The sequence below is a fragment of the Falco punctatus genome (assembly GCF_963210335.1).
Source record: "Falco punctatus genome assembly, chromosome: 20".
NCBI classification, from domain to species: domain Eukaryota; kingdom Metazoa; phylum Chordata; class Aves; order Falconiformes; family Falconidae; genus Falco; species Falco punctatus.
Genome location: NC_137600.1, coordinates 4,867,009 through 4,885,200, shown reverse-complemented (window position 1 = coordinate 4,885,200; position 18,192 = coordinate 4,867,009). Strand labels below are relative to the sequence as shown.

General features: G+C 39.1%; 1 protein-coding gene across 1 annotated transcript in view; it reads right to left on the bottom strand.

The window, feature by feature from the left end:
- KCNU1 (potassium calcium-activated channel subfamily U member 1) overlaps positions 1–18,192 on the bottom strand; it is a 251,810-nt gene extending 233,618 nt beyond the window's left edge. The window contains exon 1 of the mRNA XM_080370366.1: positions 1–18,192. This exon is cut by the window's left edge and continues 15,736 nt beyond it. The gene's annotated coding sequence lies outside the window, so the exon portion shown is untranslated.

Genomic DNA, 18,192 nt, shown 5'->3' with positions numbered 1-18,192 from the left:
GAAAGGTGCTGGTGTATTTTTGAAATCTGACACCAAGGGAGTCAAGTTATGCATATGCCGACACAATTACGTGATCGAGGGCATAATGATTACCAATTATTCTAGATTTCCAAACTCAGTAATTGCTTACATTATATATTTTTTGAAAACCCTGCAGTCTCAAGAACAAAACAATTGCAAGCTATTCTGTGCTTTCCTGGAACTAGACTCACACTTCTTTCTCCTGCTGAGACCATAGATCATTAACATTGTTAATGTTCTCACTAAAACTGTTTGGAGAATGTGACAAGTCTAATTTGTTACTGACAAACCGGTTGGGAGTATGTTTAAAATGCATAAGTCTTGTTGTTGTACCCTTTGAATGGATGTGTGGTTCCTGTCAGGCAGGCTTGCTATTTTGTTAAAGACTATCTGTTATCTCATCAATCTTTTTAGCTGACTCCAGAAGGGAAAACTCTCCCTTTTGCTTACTTTCATTTCTGGTTTTGGATTTTAAGAAAAACTGTCTAAAATGCAATGATTACAGCCCAGGGAGAGAAAAAGACAGCTTTTCAAGGCAAAGCTTGGGAACCCAGAGGTGCCTGACTCCTCAAACAGAGTTAGCTTTTAAATAAGTCGTATAGCTAGTTACTGTAAAGTTAGGTACCTTCCACCTTTATTCTGATGGTTTGATGAGATGTATTTACAAATTACTGAACTTCAACAGTGATTTATCAGAAAAAATAATGTGTATTTTAGCAACCTAAATATCAAACCAGCCTCTCCTCTTCACCCAAAAAGTACTTTTCAGAAGGCCACAGCCTAGATGACCTTTCTGTCCATTCACCTACCTCCATGTCTTTCAAAAGTGTATCTGACTATTTTGGTTTATTCAAGTACACATATCAGACACTGTGGATTTATGACCTAGCCGTGAAGATAAAAGTGACTTTCAATACTGCCAACTTCTTCAAAAGATTTGAGTTCTCTTTTTCAAACAAGTTAACAAGTTTACCAGGATTAAAGGCACTATGGCAATTCTTCAAATGCTGTGTGCACATTTTCAAAAAAGACCACCAATGCACATTGACTTTATGTTCTAGAGAACAATTAAATGTTTTTAAATGGGCACCCAAACTGAGAAGTTGGGGGGTGGGGTGGGGTGTAATCATTAGCCACTCCTGAAAATAGATCCAAAACAGTTCACACTCATATTCCTAACATCTTTGGTTGCTGTGAGCCTGATCCTCGGCACTGATGTGTATCAGCACCTGAATGTCTGAAAAGGATGCTTTTTAAATCATATTTTTATCTCCAATTAGTTGTCTCTAGTATACAGTATGACACTGCTAGACACTTCTTAAATCAGATTCAGGAGAGAAGTGAGAAGCTGATTGAGATTAAATTTCAGGAGCAGTGCTGGGTGCAGGTACCTGTTTATACTACATTTCATAAAATGCACATAAACAGGACATACCTGTTTGTATTGAGTTTTGTTTAGTATCGTGGGAAATACTACTTTAAATTGGAAAAACCTAAAACTGAAGCAAAGTATCAGCACTGAATGGGAAGTTTTATTCAACTCGGTGGAAGGGTAGATTATTTTCCCTTTTGCTTCATGAAAAAAAGAATGGAAAAGTAGCATTTCAGAGCTATAGGGCATTGTTATTTTTTCTGATTTCTTCCTTAAACATGAATTCTATTACAGCAAAGAGTGCTAACAGTCATCCTGCTGGAACGCCTGCACTGCCCATTTCCATGCAGAACCTGTCTCCATCTCTGCTGTGATAGAGATAAGTAGAGTACATGCTCATGTTGAGCAGCTGCTTCACTGCAACACAGCCACTCTGCTGTTCTGCATCTCATAGCTAATCAGGCTCCAGAGCTCTCCGAGTTAAGTAGCAGGACCAGCTTCCCATGGCCTTTGTACCACACCAAGCCCATAGGAAGGGGGTATGGAATAAGTGTCTGAACATTAATATGGGGACAGGCAGCTGTAATGTGCAGCAGCTGAATCCTGCCTGGGATACAGGATTATGATAAACATCATCCAGGTCATAAGGAGCCCTGTCAGTTTGATGAGAGGCCCAGCAGAATGAAGGATCTTGGTGTCTGTGCTAAGCAGCTGGTGTTATGAAAAGCAATCTAAAGGAGAGATGCTTGATTTATAACATGCAGCTCTGTACACATGGCAGCCTTGTTTCCTCATGGCTTAGCAGGTTCCCAAGACATAATCACTCCTGGACTTTCCTTCTGGTTCATACAAGAGTCAAAGCTGTGGAATAGTCTGGAAGACACTGTGGCAGTAGGAGAAGAGCACTTAGAGGGAGACAAGATGATCACTTTTCGCATTTGTTAAGTGCTACACTCCATCCTTTAACAAGACATCAGAGTGTCTCTGTGCTTGATGAATAGAAGACAGGAATTTGCTGCAGTTAACGCCCAGATAATTGTTTTTTCACTTCAGCCACAAAGGCCAATGGGCTTAGACTTTACCTACACACAAACATGAGCTCGTTTAACTGAGTGTATGATTTTTATACTGGTGTAGTTAAAATGTTACAGCTTTGTAGTCAGGCATTTTTGTATTAGTTTCAGCGTAAGTAGTGAAAGCTAGAGCAATATAGCTTGTTTAAAGCAATATAAACCCATCTTGAAAAGTTAGACAGTAACTCAGGGTAAACAGAAGCGCAACTTCTGTGAGCAGCTTCAGATGTCCTACATCTGTTCTTCAGCAATATTGCAGATGATTGCTTTCCTAATAGTCTCATGAACACAACCACTCTAACACAGCAGTAGTGATGAGCCAGAATGAACAGGTTAAGGGGCAGCCAAAAAGGAAACGCGAAGAATGTATCTTTCCCTGCCTCAAGCAGGAGTCAAGTATGTTTTTCTCTCCATGTTAACCTGCTTAAGAGAGATTTTAATAATAGAACCTAAGATCTGTCATGCTGAGTTTTTAAATTTGGTCCCTTTTTACAGCACAAAGCCCCTTTTAATTTAACAAGCCGAGAGGGATTTATAGTTCTGATTTAGGATCTTATAAATTGTTATTGCTTTTCTTGAGTTTTTCGTTTAAACCAGTTGCAAAGCTTGGGAATATCTCATGGAGAATGATTTAAAACTGGTCATGCTGCATGTCTGTAACCAGGGCCAGTATAATGCAAGACTGTTATCTTGCTAAAAATAAGGGGAGAGGTAGCCTGCTGAATGGACCCATGAAGGGAAGGATGGCCATTACCCCTGATTGTATTACTACATACAGTATATATCATGTTGTGCACATTGCCTATACTTTGCTGTCTACCAGATATATCATTCTGCGTTAATAGCAATAGTTAGCATTTCTCCTAGCCTCACCACATATGGAGGTGAAATTGTTTTTTTTCCAAAGGCAGACATCATTTCCACCCAGCAGGGGAAAAAAAAAAAAAAAAAAGTTAAGATGGCAGAATGAGAAAGGAGTAGCTTTCAAAGTTTCAGAGATCATTTAGAACCCCAGCCCCCACTGCAAAGGCTCTCATTTATACCTCTGAAAAGCTGTCCTGATGAGTTTGAATGAGAGCACTCTGAGGGCTACAGCCTAGATCCCCTTCTCTTCTTGTGACATCTACCAATTTGTATTGAACAGACCTCACTGTATCTCAAAGAGGAAAATGGAAGTGTCTTAGCACAGTGCCATTGCAAGCTACAGATGGCATGGAGGACTGGCTGAGCTATGGTAGAGCTGGCTGGACGTCCAAGTGGGAAGCACAGAATAGATACGTTCGTGTGAGGTATGCAGGAACTTTTGAAAAAGTCTGGTTTCTCACACAGTAACTCATGACAGCACCTCAAAGGAAGAACTATAACCTATATGCTTATACTGTACCTTAGCAAGGTGGAAAAATAATAAGGTAGGCACCTCCCTTCTACAGTATTCCCAGATGCTCAGATGCTTATTAACTTAACTGCTGTGAGCTTTCAATAGTTACCATTAGCGTGAAGCACCCTAAGAGATGCAAGGTGCTAATGAAAAGGTGCTAATCCTTTCCACCTTCTTGGGAGTTCAGCTGCATATGGGATCCATCCCAGGTGAACTGTGCGACTCTCTGCCTCTAACTTTAAAACACTGGGAAGTAAGTAGCCTTCATGCTTTTTACTTCCAACAAAGAATGTCAGTGTTGGCTGTTGCATTTGCCTGAACCAACACTAAGACATATTAAGGTACCCTCCACCACTTTTGTCATTGCTTCTTCAGCAAAATGGCAAGAGATCCATTCTGCAAATGTAGAAATAGCTTTTTTTTTTAAAGTAATAAAGCTGATACTGCTAGCTAGAGCAGATATATAAAGTGGATCCTAAATCAATCCATATAGTTAATTTGGGACTTCTAACCTTTTAAGTATTCTCAGAATCAAAAGGATGCCAACAGCTGATCAAAGAAGATTCATGTCTCCTTTAGTAAAACAGTGGTTTTGTTAGTGCATGTCCTGATAATTACTCAGTGAGAGTTTCAGACTGCCTGAAATACCTTGAGAATTCCCCTATGGGTGATTCTGTGGAGGAAAAGGAGAAAATGAATATTAAACATACTGTAGTCAATATTTTTTTATCATACCAGCACTGCAACAGAGCCTGAGCCAATCTGCAATTTCACAATGCTGAGTCTTTCCATCTCAGCTATAGTTAATCCATACCTACTGCTACCTAACAAAAAAAAAAAAAAAAAATCAAACATGTTCTCATGTTATAGTATAGAAGATGCACTTTTCATTTCATGCAGTAGTGAGGGAGACTACAGCTCCATCAGAGATTTAGTTGGCCTCAGAGCTCATTTGGAGTAAAAGCCCTATGAGAAATCCATAATGAGAAAGATCTGATAGTTTAATGCATTCCTGCAAAGAACTGTAATTTGCTAGGAAATGGATAGGATAATATCATTCCTGAGATCAACTGGAGGTCAGTGTGTTAAATTTCAGCTGTAAGTGTTGGTACAGAGTGATTCAATTAGGAATGGGTGACACAGTACAGAGACAGTCACAGACTATGTGACATCTCTAGGGGAACTCAGAAAAATTCTTAATGAAAACTTTAACATTCACTTAAGTTTATTTTTCATTTTTTATTACTGCTTCTGGTCAATATGACTCAGTTCAACATTGCATCTTGGTAACATCTGGATATACACCCAAACAAACCTCATAATGTATTTATTACAGCAAGATTCAAAGAACTCAAACAATATCCCATGGTACTTTACATGGTACAAGAACATTGTAAAACACAGCACTTGAACCACAGAACTTACAATCTAAATAGGCAAGACAGGAAAACAGTGTTACCAGATGGAGAATTAAGTGAGGAGCTACTAGCTTTTCAGCAATTCAGTTCTCATTTAGACAACTAAGCATGTTAAGTTTTTCAATATCCTTGCTCTTTCTCCTAGCCAGTTAAAATCAAAGCACTTACATTCAGCTAGCTAGTATCTTCCTCTTCACCTGTTCCAAGAGCAGTTTCTGGAGAACTGTCAGAAAAAAAACTATTTGCTTTGTTCCTTCACTGTGATTTTCCCACCCTCAGTTCAGTGAAGTTAGTAACAGTAAGAGCAGCTCTTTCAGCTCCATGTAGTAGTGTACCACACTTGCTAAGGCAAGCAAGCACCTACAAGACAGGAAATTTATTAACAGCACTTCCTGATCAGACTGTCCCAAGGAAAACTGTGGGAAAACCTGAGCACCTGACTTAAGAGATACACAGTGAGACTGTGTCCCACGCTTCTGAGCAAGAAAAAGGCTTATGAGCAAACCACTGTAAGGATAATATTGGGATCTGGCTCATGGCTGGCTGACTCAGTGCTGTTGAAACCAAAATACGTAACAAATTACTCAGTGAGCTGTTTTAATTTATTATTTGCTGTGCAGAAATAAGGCAACTTTCTAACACACTGTGTACAGAGAAGGTTCACGTTGTTTATTGTAACATGAGTTTTCTGCAAGCGAGGTATGCCAACTCCTTTTAGCTCTAGATCTCAATGTATTCAAGACAGGTAGTCTGTCACTGTGAACCCAGTATTTGTAATGGAATAACAAAGGTACTAGAAAATTTGAGTCACCCAAGGTAAGCAAATAATCAGATTCGGAAAAGCAAGAGGAGATGACCCCTAGCTGTACATTCAACCAAGCAAGCATCAGTTAATTTCAAAGATTTGAAATAACAACCATAGATACTACCTGGTGTTTTGTATATGGAGAAGTGTCAAACAATTTTAAGGCAAGACTGACTAGGAAATTACGTAAGACAGAAAGAGGAGAACTACCATTACCTTCTAAGAATGCTACTGCTGCTGTGGGATTTACAGGCAAACTAAATCTGGAAAGACCAGAACTAGCTAGTGAATTAAAGGGAAAATGCTGAAATACATCAAACTAATCACCTTGGAGCTAATAAGAAAACATTGTAGAACAGATCCACTGCATGAAGATGGTAAGAGGGGCAGAGAGCTGAACTTCAGAAAAATTTGTAAAACCAGGGGCGGGGTTAATGCATCTTTAGGATTAATGTAGTCATAATGAAGCACTGCAAAGAGAGAGCTGGTCATAAATTGCTGCAAGGGAAGGAGATGACAATGGGGAGTCTGTGTGGACTTACTGAATAATAGTATCATAGCATCTGCTATACAATATGGTTTGAACTTTGCAAAGCCCTACTGTATAACTCACTTGTCATTTGGGCTGAGGAACAGATGACAAATCTGCCAGAACTGCTCAAAAAAGCCTATTAATTTATTTTGGGGTTTTTGTTTGTTTGTTGGGTTTTTTTCCCCAATGAGAAGTTTCTAAATCAGTTGTTTGCACTGAGATGGTGTTTTAGCAAATACATCAGCCTCCATGTAAAAAAAAAATATGAAAAAAATATGTATAGCAGAATCTAGTAAAGGTTCCTGTAAAAGCAAGGAAATGTTCAAAATGAGAACTGTGGCAGCCTCAGTTAGCTTACAGCATGGAATTATTTATGAAGCAATGGAGGAACATTACACTGGAAGGGACCAACTAAGCCATCAAGGCTAAGCCTTCACAATGTGACGATAAAAGCAATGATAGCACCTATTAAACAGCACACCTGAAGATGTTTTTCCCCCTCTCCAGCAATATTCCAAGATTGTTCTGAGAAAACAGAACAAAACAGAGAAGGCTGCTGCCTGTCTTCCAGCCAGAGTATACAAGTGAATTCAGCATCTACCGGGAAAAAAACAAAGCTGGGTACCAAAGCAGTTGCTAAGCTTATCTGTACATTTGATTTTTTTTGGGGGGGGGTTCTGGCTGCTGACCAGATGGGAATCTCTCAGAACTGTTTTTGTAAAGGATGCTTTTCCCAGATCTCTTAGGTAATGCAAGATCAATCCAGTGCTGTCAATAGCATTGTTGCTAAAAAGTGAAATGATGGCTGTTGCCTTTGCAAACTGGAAATTTAGTAATTGTGCCAAGTCTGATTTGGACCAGGACGCTGTTGTACTTTGATCGTAGAAAGAGATAATCTATGCCTCAAGAAGTCTGTATCATTACTTGCTTCCCTTCCCTAATCTTTCTTTTGTCCTAGCCTTTACTAAATACATTTAAGACATGCTAACTTTAGGGGGATGGTAGAAATTGAGACAAATTTAGAACAGAATTGTTTATTTCCTCTTTTCATAGGGCACTTGTAAACACTTGGCCACTCAGCTTACTAGGAAATGCAGCAGTTGAGTCAGTAGCTCAAGTCAGAATGGACACACAGCAAGGAGCAGATGAAAAAGACACTGGGTACATTACATGCAACCTTAAAAGTAGAATGCCACTAACTCCCCTTTGAAGTATGCTTGTAATGAAAAAATGTAGCAGAAAAACAGCCAGAGAGAAATTTGGTGTAACAGATGATCTAGCTATACAATATTGACTGATTCATTCTACCTTCATGGATATCTTCTACATGCATAAACATAGAACTATATGAAAACACGTGCAGGTTGCAGTTTGAGATGAGGACACTACCATGGCAATAAATGAAGGCACAATTTGTTCCCCATAGAACAGATGAAGATTTAGGGCCCCAGCAAGTCGCTACCAAAGTCTGAGAGAGTATTGATTAAATTTATTGTTAGTCACTATAACTTTTTATGGTGAGGTTTGGCAGCAGAAACTTCCAAAGCTGCACTGAGGACTACTTGTGTGAGGATATGTATTAAGTTGGGAGCTGCCAGTTGCCTTCTCAAGTACTAAACATGTGATCACATTAACAGCAATTACATCAGGATCCATAGATCTTAAATGCACATTAATCCGAGGGAGCAGGCAAAGTGTCATATGAATACAGCAAATTATCCCCTCTTGCAATCTCCATCTCTGCTCTTACTTTTCCTTTGTGCCAGATAAAACATTTTACTGATTTCATGTTCCTTTTTCATACTCTAACTTGTGCTGTTTAGTTCTTGTTTGACATGAAAATGGGAAATATTATCCATGGAACAGATCCTTCCCTCTAATCAAATTGGTATCTGAAAAAAGAGCTTTATTACTGCATTTTTTCCAGCCCCTGTTTGGTGTTAGCCAGCCTGTACATTCAGGCTCTAAAGCCTCTGGTTCAGATAATTTCTGATTTAAGCTGTGCTCTGTTCCATACATGAAGAAATGCAAAAAAACAGAAGACTTAAGAGCAACCTGATTCTTGGGTCAGAAATCAACCAAGATCTATTTAATCCAAACCCTGATGAAGCTGTAAAATGTTCTGGTGAATTTTTTTGTTTCAAACCTTTATGTTCAAAACCTTGTCTAGGCCAGAATAAGTATCCTTAGTGAGTTCATGAGGGTCAGAAAGGAAAAACATAAGAGATAAGCACCAAGTTTGGGGTTGAGACAAACCAGCAGCTGTGTGTATGAGCCCTTGGTGACTCCTTCCAAGCCACTCTCCAATGTAGGAACCATTGCCACTGTGCACAGAGGAAGAACATAGACACTAGCAACAATACCAGGTCCGCTGCAGCCAGACAGCAGAACCCTTGCAGTGTTGTCAGTCACGTGAACCACCATACAGCTTCTCTGCACGTCACCAAGGCTAGGGACACTTAGCAATAGAACTCATTTATACCAAACCAAGCAAACTTACATCCTAAATTAATGTATTATCTTAGCAGATTTGTTGTTTTCAATTTGTCTTTTATATCCATATAATTTGGGATGTTTCTATACTTGCTGCTCACATTGTGAACACAAACAAGACCTACTTCAGAAACCACTGGTAACAGCAAACACAAGGCATTGCAAAGATTAACAAGAACACCCCAGAGATAAGACACACTAGCTCAGTGTTGGACTACTACAACTATATATGCTCCGACAATTTTCTGTATGTGCTTACAGACATGTCACTATACATTTTCCATTTCACCAGAAGACCTAGTTTATGTATCTATAGCAATTAAGAAAGGAATGAAAAACATTAAACAACGCTGACACGCAAACAAGTATGGACCAGGGAAAGGCAGGGAAACTGCAATGCTCCCTGTATGGTCTCTGTCCTAGGAACATTTCCAAAATGAAGATGATCATTTGCATCACATGAATATACAAGAATGTCAATAGGAATAGAATCTGTTTGAAGTCTATTCAAACACTCATTAAAACCATGAATTAAGGTAAATTACCTGAATTTCACTCTATTGTGCCTATGTACCACCTGATAGCATATCCAAAGTCAGGTCTCTATACATTACTCAGCAAGCTTTAGTAGAAACATACCCTTATTTAACTCCTCAAAATAGAATAGAAGTTCCAGCCTTATACCGTTTTTCTGCAAAGAGGCATTTTTTCCCCAGATAGATGTATGCTGTTTGCTCTATATGACATACATATATAATTACTTTAAAGCACTGTGGATTTCTCTAGATATTGCTAGAATTACCAGCTTCCTCTACACTTCCCTTTCACTGTGCTATCACATTCTGATCAATACAGAATAGTCAGTAGATGTGCTTACTTAGATATTTTGCTTTATCTCTTGTGGCCTTCACATATTTATAAAAATACGATCAGATCAAGTTCTCCCTCACTGGCCTGTTTAACAGACTTGGAGCCAATCCCTAGGTTATAGATTATCTTTTCGCTAGCATCAATGGTCAAATAGCTAAAGCACACCTTGGAGCCTTAAAACCATTGGATGTCATTCATAAGGCTCTGCTGGATGGGGCTTTTTTTCAGGCAACTTAAGGCTAGTCATTTAGGATGTTTGTCAAAGATACTTAGCACTTCAGCTTTGATTGATTCAGGGTTTAGGCATGTGAATACATGTCAGGATCAGGACTTATTCTCAGTTCAAATGAGTTGTTTTCCCAGACAAATGTATTGTGTGGATACATATAATTATCATAACAACATATAATTAGCCAAACACCCCTGGCTTGTGTAGTGGCTTGCACCTGAGTCACTGTTTCATTTCTTTAAGAAAACTGTTCATCTCCTATTTAGATCTTTTCCAAACTGTCACACGCTGATCATCAAGAACTTGAGAACAAAGTGTTTTGATCATTTAAAAAATAAAATACAAGCAAAGCAAAGATACTTGCAATGACATCTTTGATGTTTTATAGATTAAGAGAGTCTCTCATGAATAACAGTCATTTCTTGTGTGATCTCCTTCCTGGCTTTGAGAGGTTTTCATTAACTGAGATTAATACTAACTGGAAAATAATTAAACTAGCTTACAGAGTCTGGCCTTCCCATCAGTACTAGTAATAATTAATCAGAACCATCAATAGATTATAATAGTATTAAAATTCCAATTCACTGAATTATTCCGTAGTCCCACATCACCCTCTTCTATTCTTAAGTTTCACTGTGTGCCGGAAAGTCTTCCTTAAGACAATACCAAGACAACAAATATAGAAACTAAAATTAACCCTGTCCTGGTAAAAAAAAACATCATCTTTTTACGTAACTGCCCAGCATCATTCACCGTTCATCTGTGAACTTGAACTCATCATTCAGGTTCCCGGATCAGCTCCACAAAAAGAGGTTTTTGTGAAGAAGCCAAAACAAGGATACAAGAGTTACACAAAAAAACGTTCTTCAGCTGGCACAATCCCATCTCTCCTTTTCATCATTGTTACTATTCTATTCACCAGCAACAAGCTCAGCCTAAACTTTGTTAATCACACCCAAAATGGACCAGAGCTTTTCTAATCTTTTATTTACACATAACTTGAATAAAACTCAGTCTTACCTCCTGGGGAAAAAAAAAAAAAAAAAAAAAAAAGATTAAGAAAATCAATAGTCCTGCTAGCACTAATACATCTATGACTTGCAGAAATGGAACAAGCATGTCGTCAATTTTCCTTCATTCCTTCTAATCTTAGAAGATAAGTGATGCATCACCAGTTTTTGTTAAGGCCAAATGAGTCATAATTATCTTATACCACTTAATTCCCACTTAAGAGAACAGGTAATTCCTTGTCAGCAGCCAGGACACGGTTTACTGAAAGATGCGTGGAAGGTCTAAGTAACCCTAAAGATCTACTGTTTTTAAACTTTATGTTGAAATACAGGTGTATTTCATAACTATATCAGTGAGAATCCACTATATTTTGAAAAAGAGTAAGAAAGTGGATTAGTAGCAAGCATAGTTCAAGTTTCTGGGATAACTGAAGTAGATATTGCATTGTTTACTTTGGTTAGGAACTCTCATCTCCATTTGCAATATCCAAAGGCCTGATTCTCATCATCACTGCATCAATAGCAATTGCTACTGTTCAAGTGGAAGTAATTTCACAGCTGCCCAAAACAATTGGACCTGTACAGTATGAATGAGAAGCCCTACAATGCTGACAACTGTGCCTATGAAGGATTCTATGTTTTCAGCAACATCAGGTATTTTAGAAAGTTGACTGCATTTTGCCTTTGCTTGAAGATAATATACTGCTAAGTTACATTTCTGCCCATCATATCAGAACTGCATTTCACTGGCCATTTAGAAAAAAAAACCAACACACCCACACAAACCCAAGAGGTTGTTCTGACCATATCTTCATCACATTTGCTACTTCAAAACTTCATGCAACAGACAGCAATGGAGAGATTAAGAGCAACAGCTGTTTCTGTCAGTGATTTTTTGCAGGAAAGATTTGTGTTTAGATCTGATGCAAACCAATCAATGAGACAGTAGAAGCATATGAATTCACTGAATCCCTTGCAACTGAAACAAATACCTCACGGATTTCACTGGGCCCTTACCATTATAACTGTAGCAAATCTGAGCTAACAAAAGCAAAGTTGTCTTAGAGGAAAGGACCCAGTATATCATTTCCCACGCACCCCCCACCCCCAAAATGAGATTGCCACCATTTCATTCTCTTGAACATTTTACCTCCATTTTCACTGTTTGGTTCTACTAAATGCTGATGGAGAAAGACAGACTCCAGTTAAATCACTTACTTTGGGATTTCTCTATATCTAGGTACTCTACACTCAAAGAATGGAGACATATCTCCCCCTAGGGCTGAGTTAGTGATTTCAGTACTTTATCAGAAGAGGACAGCTTTAATTCTGTATTTCTTTATGTGTACAGGGTTCTTTTAATTAACTTTTAGGTTACTCAGTAATCTGAGTATTTTATAGCCTTTGTTAGAGATGGATTAACCATTTCTTTATCACCAGGAACCACATTTTATTACTGCAACATCTGTTCCATGCACCTGAGACCCTGCAGAAGCACCTTAGCATATGATGGAAGCCTGCAAGCCCTGTATCGCTGAGTTTTGCAACCTGAAGACGCAGGAAAAAAATGAAAATCCAGGTATTTCATAAGCCTCTGAATGCAATGCTTAATCCAAGTAATCCAAAAGCAATCTTGTCAGCAATCTAATTGTGTTTTCCAAGGAGATTGCAATAATAGTTTGTTTACATATAATTGGATCCCTTTATATGTTTGTATTGTGCTTATTTCTGAAACCTTTCAAAATTGAAAGGTCTCCTGTAATATTTGACTTGGCTTTTCACTCTAACCTGAGGGATTACACATTACTTTGCACACAACAGCCCAAACAAATATGAATTTTGTATTAGTACTGATCAGAAAGTACAGCTATCCCTTGAGGACCAGCAACCAGGACACATGAGAAAAAAAATAGAGGAAACTGCAGTGATTTTTAAATTGCTTTTTATTTTGGTTTGTTTTTCTTAGAAAGCTCTCACCATCTAGATGAGCTTCTCTGTTGTAAATGCAATTCAGTGAGGAAAACAAGGGAAGAGAGTCTTCACGTCTGAGAACTTTTAAAATTAATACAACTTTTCCATAGAATATTTACTCACATATGCACACTGAAGTGACTAATAGGCAGATTTCAGAGTGTGCATCCCTCACTGATACTATTCATAGATCTTAATTGGAAACACTTGTTTGCTTCTTACACCCCATTAAGGGTTTCTAGTGTACTTCAGTGAAATAGAAGACCAGAAGTTATTTTGACTGAAGAGAAAGCAGACCCTAACCCTTACACAGAAATGACACAGTTCCTTGTGCGGACAACACCTAATGTCACATTCACACCAAAAACCCCCTGTGTTCACTGGTACCAACACTGACATGCAAGCCTTATTGCCCAGGGGTGAATTGGACAACTAATTTAAAGGACATAGGCTTTTGCCAGACTACACCAACTCAGCAGCCCATCAAGACATTATGCTGACTCCAGCCACAGCTACTACCCGATGCTCGAGGTGAAGCCAGACCTCCATCCAGCTAAAGGAATTGCACAGTAATTTCAGCAGGGGAATTCCTTCTTGACACCTAGAAGAAACTTCTAGGTTTGCACACTAGGTCCCATTACATGAGAAAGAAGGGAGGGGAGAGAGTTCTGGGTACCTGGAGAACATAGTAATAAGACCTGGAACAGGAACCTGACTGGAATAGAGCAGTCAATGTTTACTCTCCTGTCATGGCCCCTTGTAAGTATGTGTATCTGCTTGCCCAGTTAGATATAAAATAGGCAGGAAGTCAGAGGAAAGCATTACCAGGTGAGATGCATTTGAGACAGAACACTATTTGCTTAACAGCCTGCAGACAGTCCTGTATTTCTAGATTGCACTAAAACAGTCTTCCCTAGACTTCACATTGAGGTAATCCTCATGTACAGGAACAATGTGGAATTTGCAGTACCAGTTCAATCCAGCCATTCTACAAAAAAAAAAAAAAAAAAAAAAAAAAAAAAAAATATCTTTTATGCTTGCTCTCTTAGGAAATAAAAGATGCAGTCTTCATCACTATTTGACGACTCCAGCCTGACACTTGTAAAGCTATTCAAACCAAGCACACAAGATTTGTCAGAACAAAGCTGACATTTTAAATGAAGAATAATGATAAAATGTCTAAAAAACGTGCTGCAGAAAAACCCTCACTGATAGTACTAGCAATTTGAATACAACAGCAAAGTGTTATTATGTAAAAATCAAAGCAGAAATTCTTCCACATAGCTAAACATGGAGTTAAATTACATAAAAGCTGCAAGTACTCTGATGCAGAAGAAGAATTCACAAGTGCTCGTTTTGTGACTTATGTATATGGACATTTTGCATTAAGAATGACACTTGCTTCACTTTCACTCTTGACATAAGTATAGCTATTTCATGAACAAACAGTAGATAGAAAGTAAGGATTACTCATAACCAAAAGGGAACAAAGTCTCCTCTGTTGAGCTAAATTAGTATGAATTCATTTTAGATGTGTGCAGTGCTATAATAGCACTAATAATGGTAATTTATTTCGTATAGCTGAAGATCATGAAAGAGCTATCGTGTGGACAAGCCAGTTGAGCATGTAATGCACTGCATTTTTTTGTTATCCTCTCCATTTGGTAGGGCATTACAGTGGAGTCCTGTTGTCTTTTTACAGTGAAGCCTGGATCTTTAACATTCGCATTGGTTAACTTCAGTGACAACGTAAGAGATTTAATTCTGCTTCCCTCATCCTCCTTCCCAGGGGAAGCTAAGCATGTCTAATGCTATAACATGGAGCCACATTAGGAAGTTTTAATACCATTTTCAGCCATCCTGGATGCAAGTAAAATTTGTGCATTGGTTACTTTAGATAGGCTCACAAGTAGAACACAGACTAAATTTAAAAAAAAAATAATATTGGAAAGCTCCAAAGATAGAACCATTTCTCAGGACAAGTAAAGGGGAATGCTACAAATCTAAGCATGCACACATCCTTTGTATTCTGAACTCTCAGAGTAGATATGCCCCTTTTAGGACTGCTTTACTGCATAAGGGCAGATCAAACTGAGCACTCTATCCCTCATTTATTTTATCAACTCACTAATCCATAATTAAAAATTAAATAATTAAGTACAAGAAGTCCATGAAGTTCTTTAAACAATTATAGTAAAAAGTCAGTTAAATATGATGGGCCATTAAGTTATTATTGAATAAGGTTGCTGTGTTTGCATAGTACTAACTTACTTTCTCAGAAGTATGTAGTGCCTGATAACTTGCACTCATCTAAGGTCTGTTACATAGACAAAATTCTATCTGTCAAAATGCGTATTTTCCCATGGCTATTGAGCTCTCTCTCTCCTGTGGTTTGAAGGTAATTTAGCATGGAACATTTCCCTGCTAGTATCAGGAAAGATGAAGCATCAGCCAGACGTGGTGTCAGCCAGCAGATGGTACTGTAGGCTGCCGTACTGCGGGCTACAGCGGCGCGGTCAGGCTGCTGTCAGCTCGCTGCGCATCAAGCTGCGCGGGAGCGAGCCCTGGCAGAGGTGGTGCTCTCAGCCTCCCTTCTCCCAGGGTTCTGATGTCAGGAGACTGGCAGCGCATTACGCCGTGGAGCCAGCTGCAGGAAAGCCAGCGTTCCTGGCAGCTAAAGGCATCTTGTCTGTAGATAATCGAGATAAGCAACGTATACTAGAAAGCCTCACCTGTACTCCCACCTTTACTTCACAGTACCACCTCCCTACTGCTGTGCATCTCGCGTGCAGGGTGAGGGCAGGCACACACTCTCCCGTGGCTGGGAGCTCGTTTGCTCTCCCCTCCAGCTCCATTTTGCTCAAGGACAAGCAGCTGTTTCTCAGGCAGTATGGAACCCAGCCCTGCACACAGTATCAGGTCACTGGTATCACTAACACCCCTCTCAACTCTAGTTTAGTTATTGAAGTCTCTTTTTCCCCAGTTGCCTTATCAGGGAACCTAGACCGTGTACATAGGGCAAGTTTCAGCAGCTCTTCAAGTCACCTTCAATTACTGAGGATGCAGTATTATCTGTATGCTTTTTATTCACACAGAGAAAGACACCAAATTTAGCAGATTCTCACTGGCTAAGGTAAAGTTGCATCTCCTTGCATTTTCTAGGGACCAGAGGCAAGTGATGACTCAAGCTCAGGAAAGTAGTATAACGTGCAAAAAAATATAAGTCACAGTATGTATGATTTGCTTGCTTCAGGAGGTTGGGGGGGGGGGAGGGGGTACTTTTAGAATATGCATGTCTCTGGAGGTCCTCTAAGCTAAGAAAGGCACTTTTGGGCACTTTTTTTAGCACCTCAGTCTATTCCTGGATTTTGATTTCCTACATATGCCCTCCCCTCCTCCCCCAAGATAAACTGCATTGCTTATGGAACAAAGATTTTTTGTTTAACAAGATAGGTGATGACCCACTTTAGAATTGCATGATTGGCAACTGAAGGGGAAAGATGTGCTTTAATTACTAGTCTCTCTGGGGAAGATTTTAAATAGTTGAGTTGCTTCTAATATGACAGCACTTAATAGATTTTGTTTTCTTTTCTCATTTTGAAACCAAGTTTACAGATCCATGAAGCACCATTTGCAACAGCTACTGACATCTTTACCAGACTGTCTGTCCTGGGGACCCATTCCCTTGGGAATGTACATGCTATATACCCTAGCTGAGCAACAATCTACTCTACTGTTTCCCCTAATTAACTAAGCTAACTGGGAGAGTCGGGATGCCTTGGGTTTAGACCAGTCTGCAGCACCAATTCTCCTCCTACAAGTTAAGTCACTTCAGCTCATGTTTTCGGAAGTGCCACTCTGAGCTCTGATCTGACAGACTCTGAGGTTTCACTGCCTGTGTCAGAGTCTGAAAAGAAGGAGCTCTTTGGAAAACTGTGGGGCTGGGCTTGTAGAACTTTAATTCCATTTCCTCATCTTTCAATTTCATCATCTGTAGATTAGCAATAACTTACTAGCCCCTGAGGTTTTTAAAATATTTTTTTTAAAAGAATTTCTTTTAAAAGAATTTCAGTGGACGGTGTTTGAATAGGAAGGTCAAGAATGGGTCTTATTTTTTCAAGAAATTCTAACACCACAATGCCACTTCCACCATACAGTAGTACCATCTCTCACTTTGGTACTGCACTTCTTGTCATGACACCAAAAAGCTGAGAAATTCAGACACAAAGTCCTTCAGCATGTAGTCATCTCTATTGTATTGGGAGTTCCTCAGTGAACCAGAACCTCTTCCCAGAGTAAAGAAAAATATCACATATGCACTATAGTCTAAGTTACTGTCTCATAATTTAAATTAATAGAATTTAGACATAGCCACAGACACCCAAGGGGAAGCTACAAACTGCAGGTAGGTCTGAAGCCCCAGTTTATCATATTAACCACTGCATCATTCCTCTGTCCTGCCTCACCAAACTCCCATCAAGTTAACAGCTGTCCTTCAGACTGCTTTGTTAGGTGGTTCACATGCATAAAATTGTGCACAGCATTTAACTAGCTGTTTTTGCTTTGTCTTCCCCTTGTGCATTAAAGTTTTAAAGCCTGAAAAATGAGCCTTGAAAAAATTTCCTCAGTCAGCAACCTGCAATCTATTATGGCAATTAATCAAAGACATACTTTGTCAACTTCTCCTTGTTCTCTTATGCTTTATGATCATGTTGTTATTTCATCAACACAATAAAAAGGGATTAATCTTCATTGCCAGGAAAATTGTTTTCAGGACTAAGGGTAGCAGCCTTAGCTACGCTACTGATCTTGTAGTCCAAATCAATCCCTGAGAGTAGAATTAATTATTTTTAACAGGGATGCATTCATTAAGCCCTAGTGAGTGCATTTTCAAGTTCTGCACATTATCATAATACCAATCTGTCATTCAGGGCAACACATTCATACAGTCACTGCAGGTTCAGCAAGCAAAATATGAGGGCTGCATGCAACTCAACAGACTTGTTAGGGTGACTGTGTA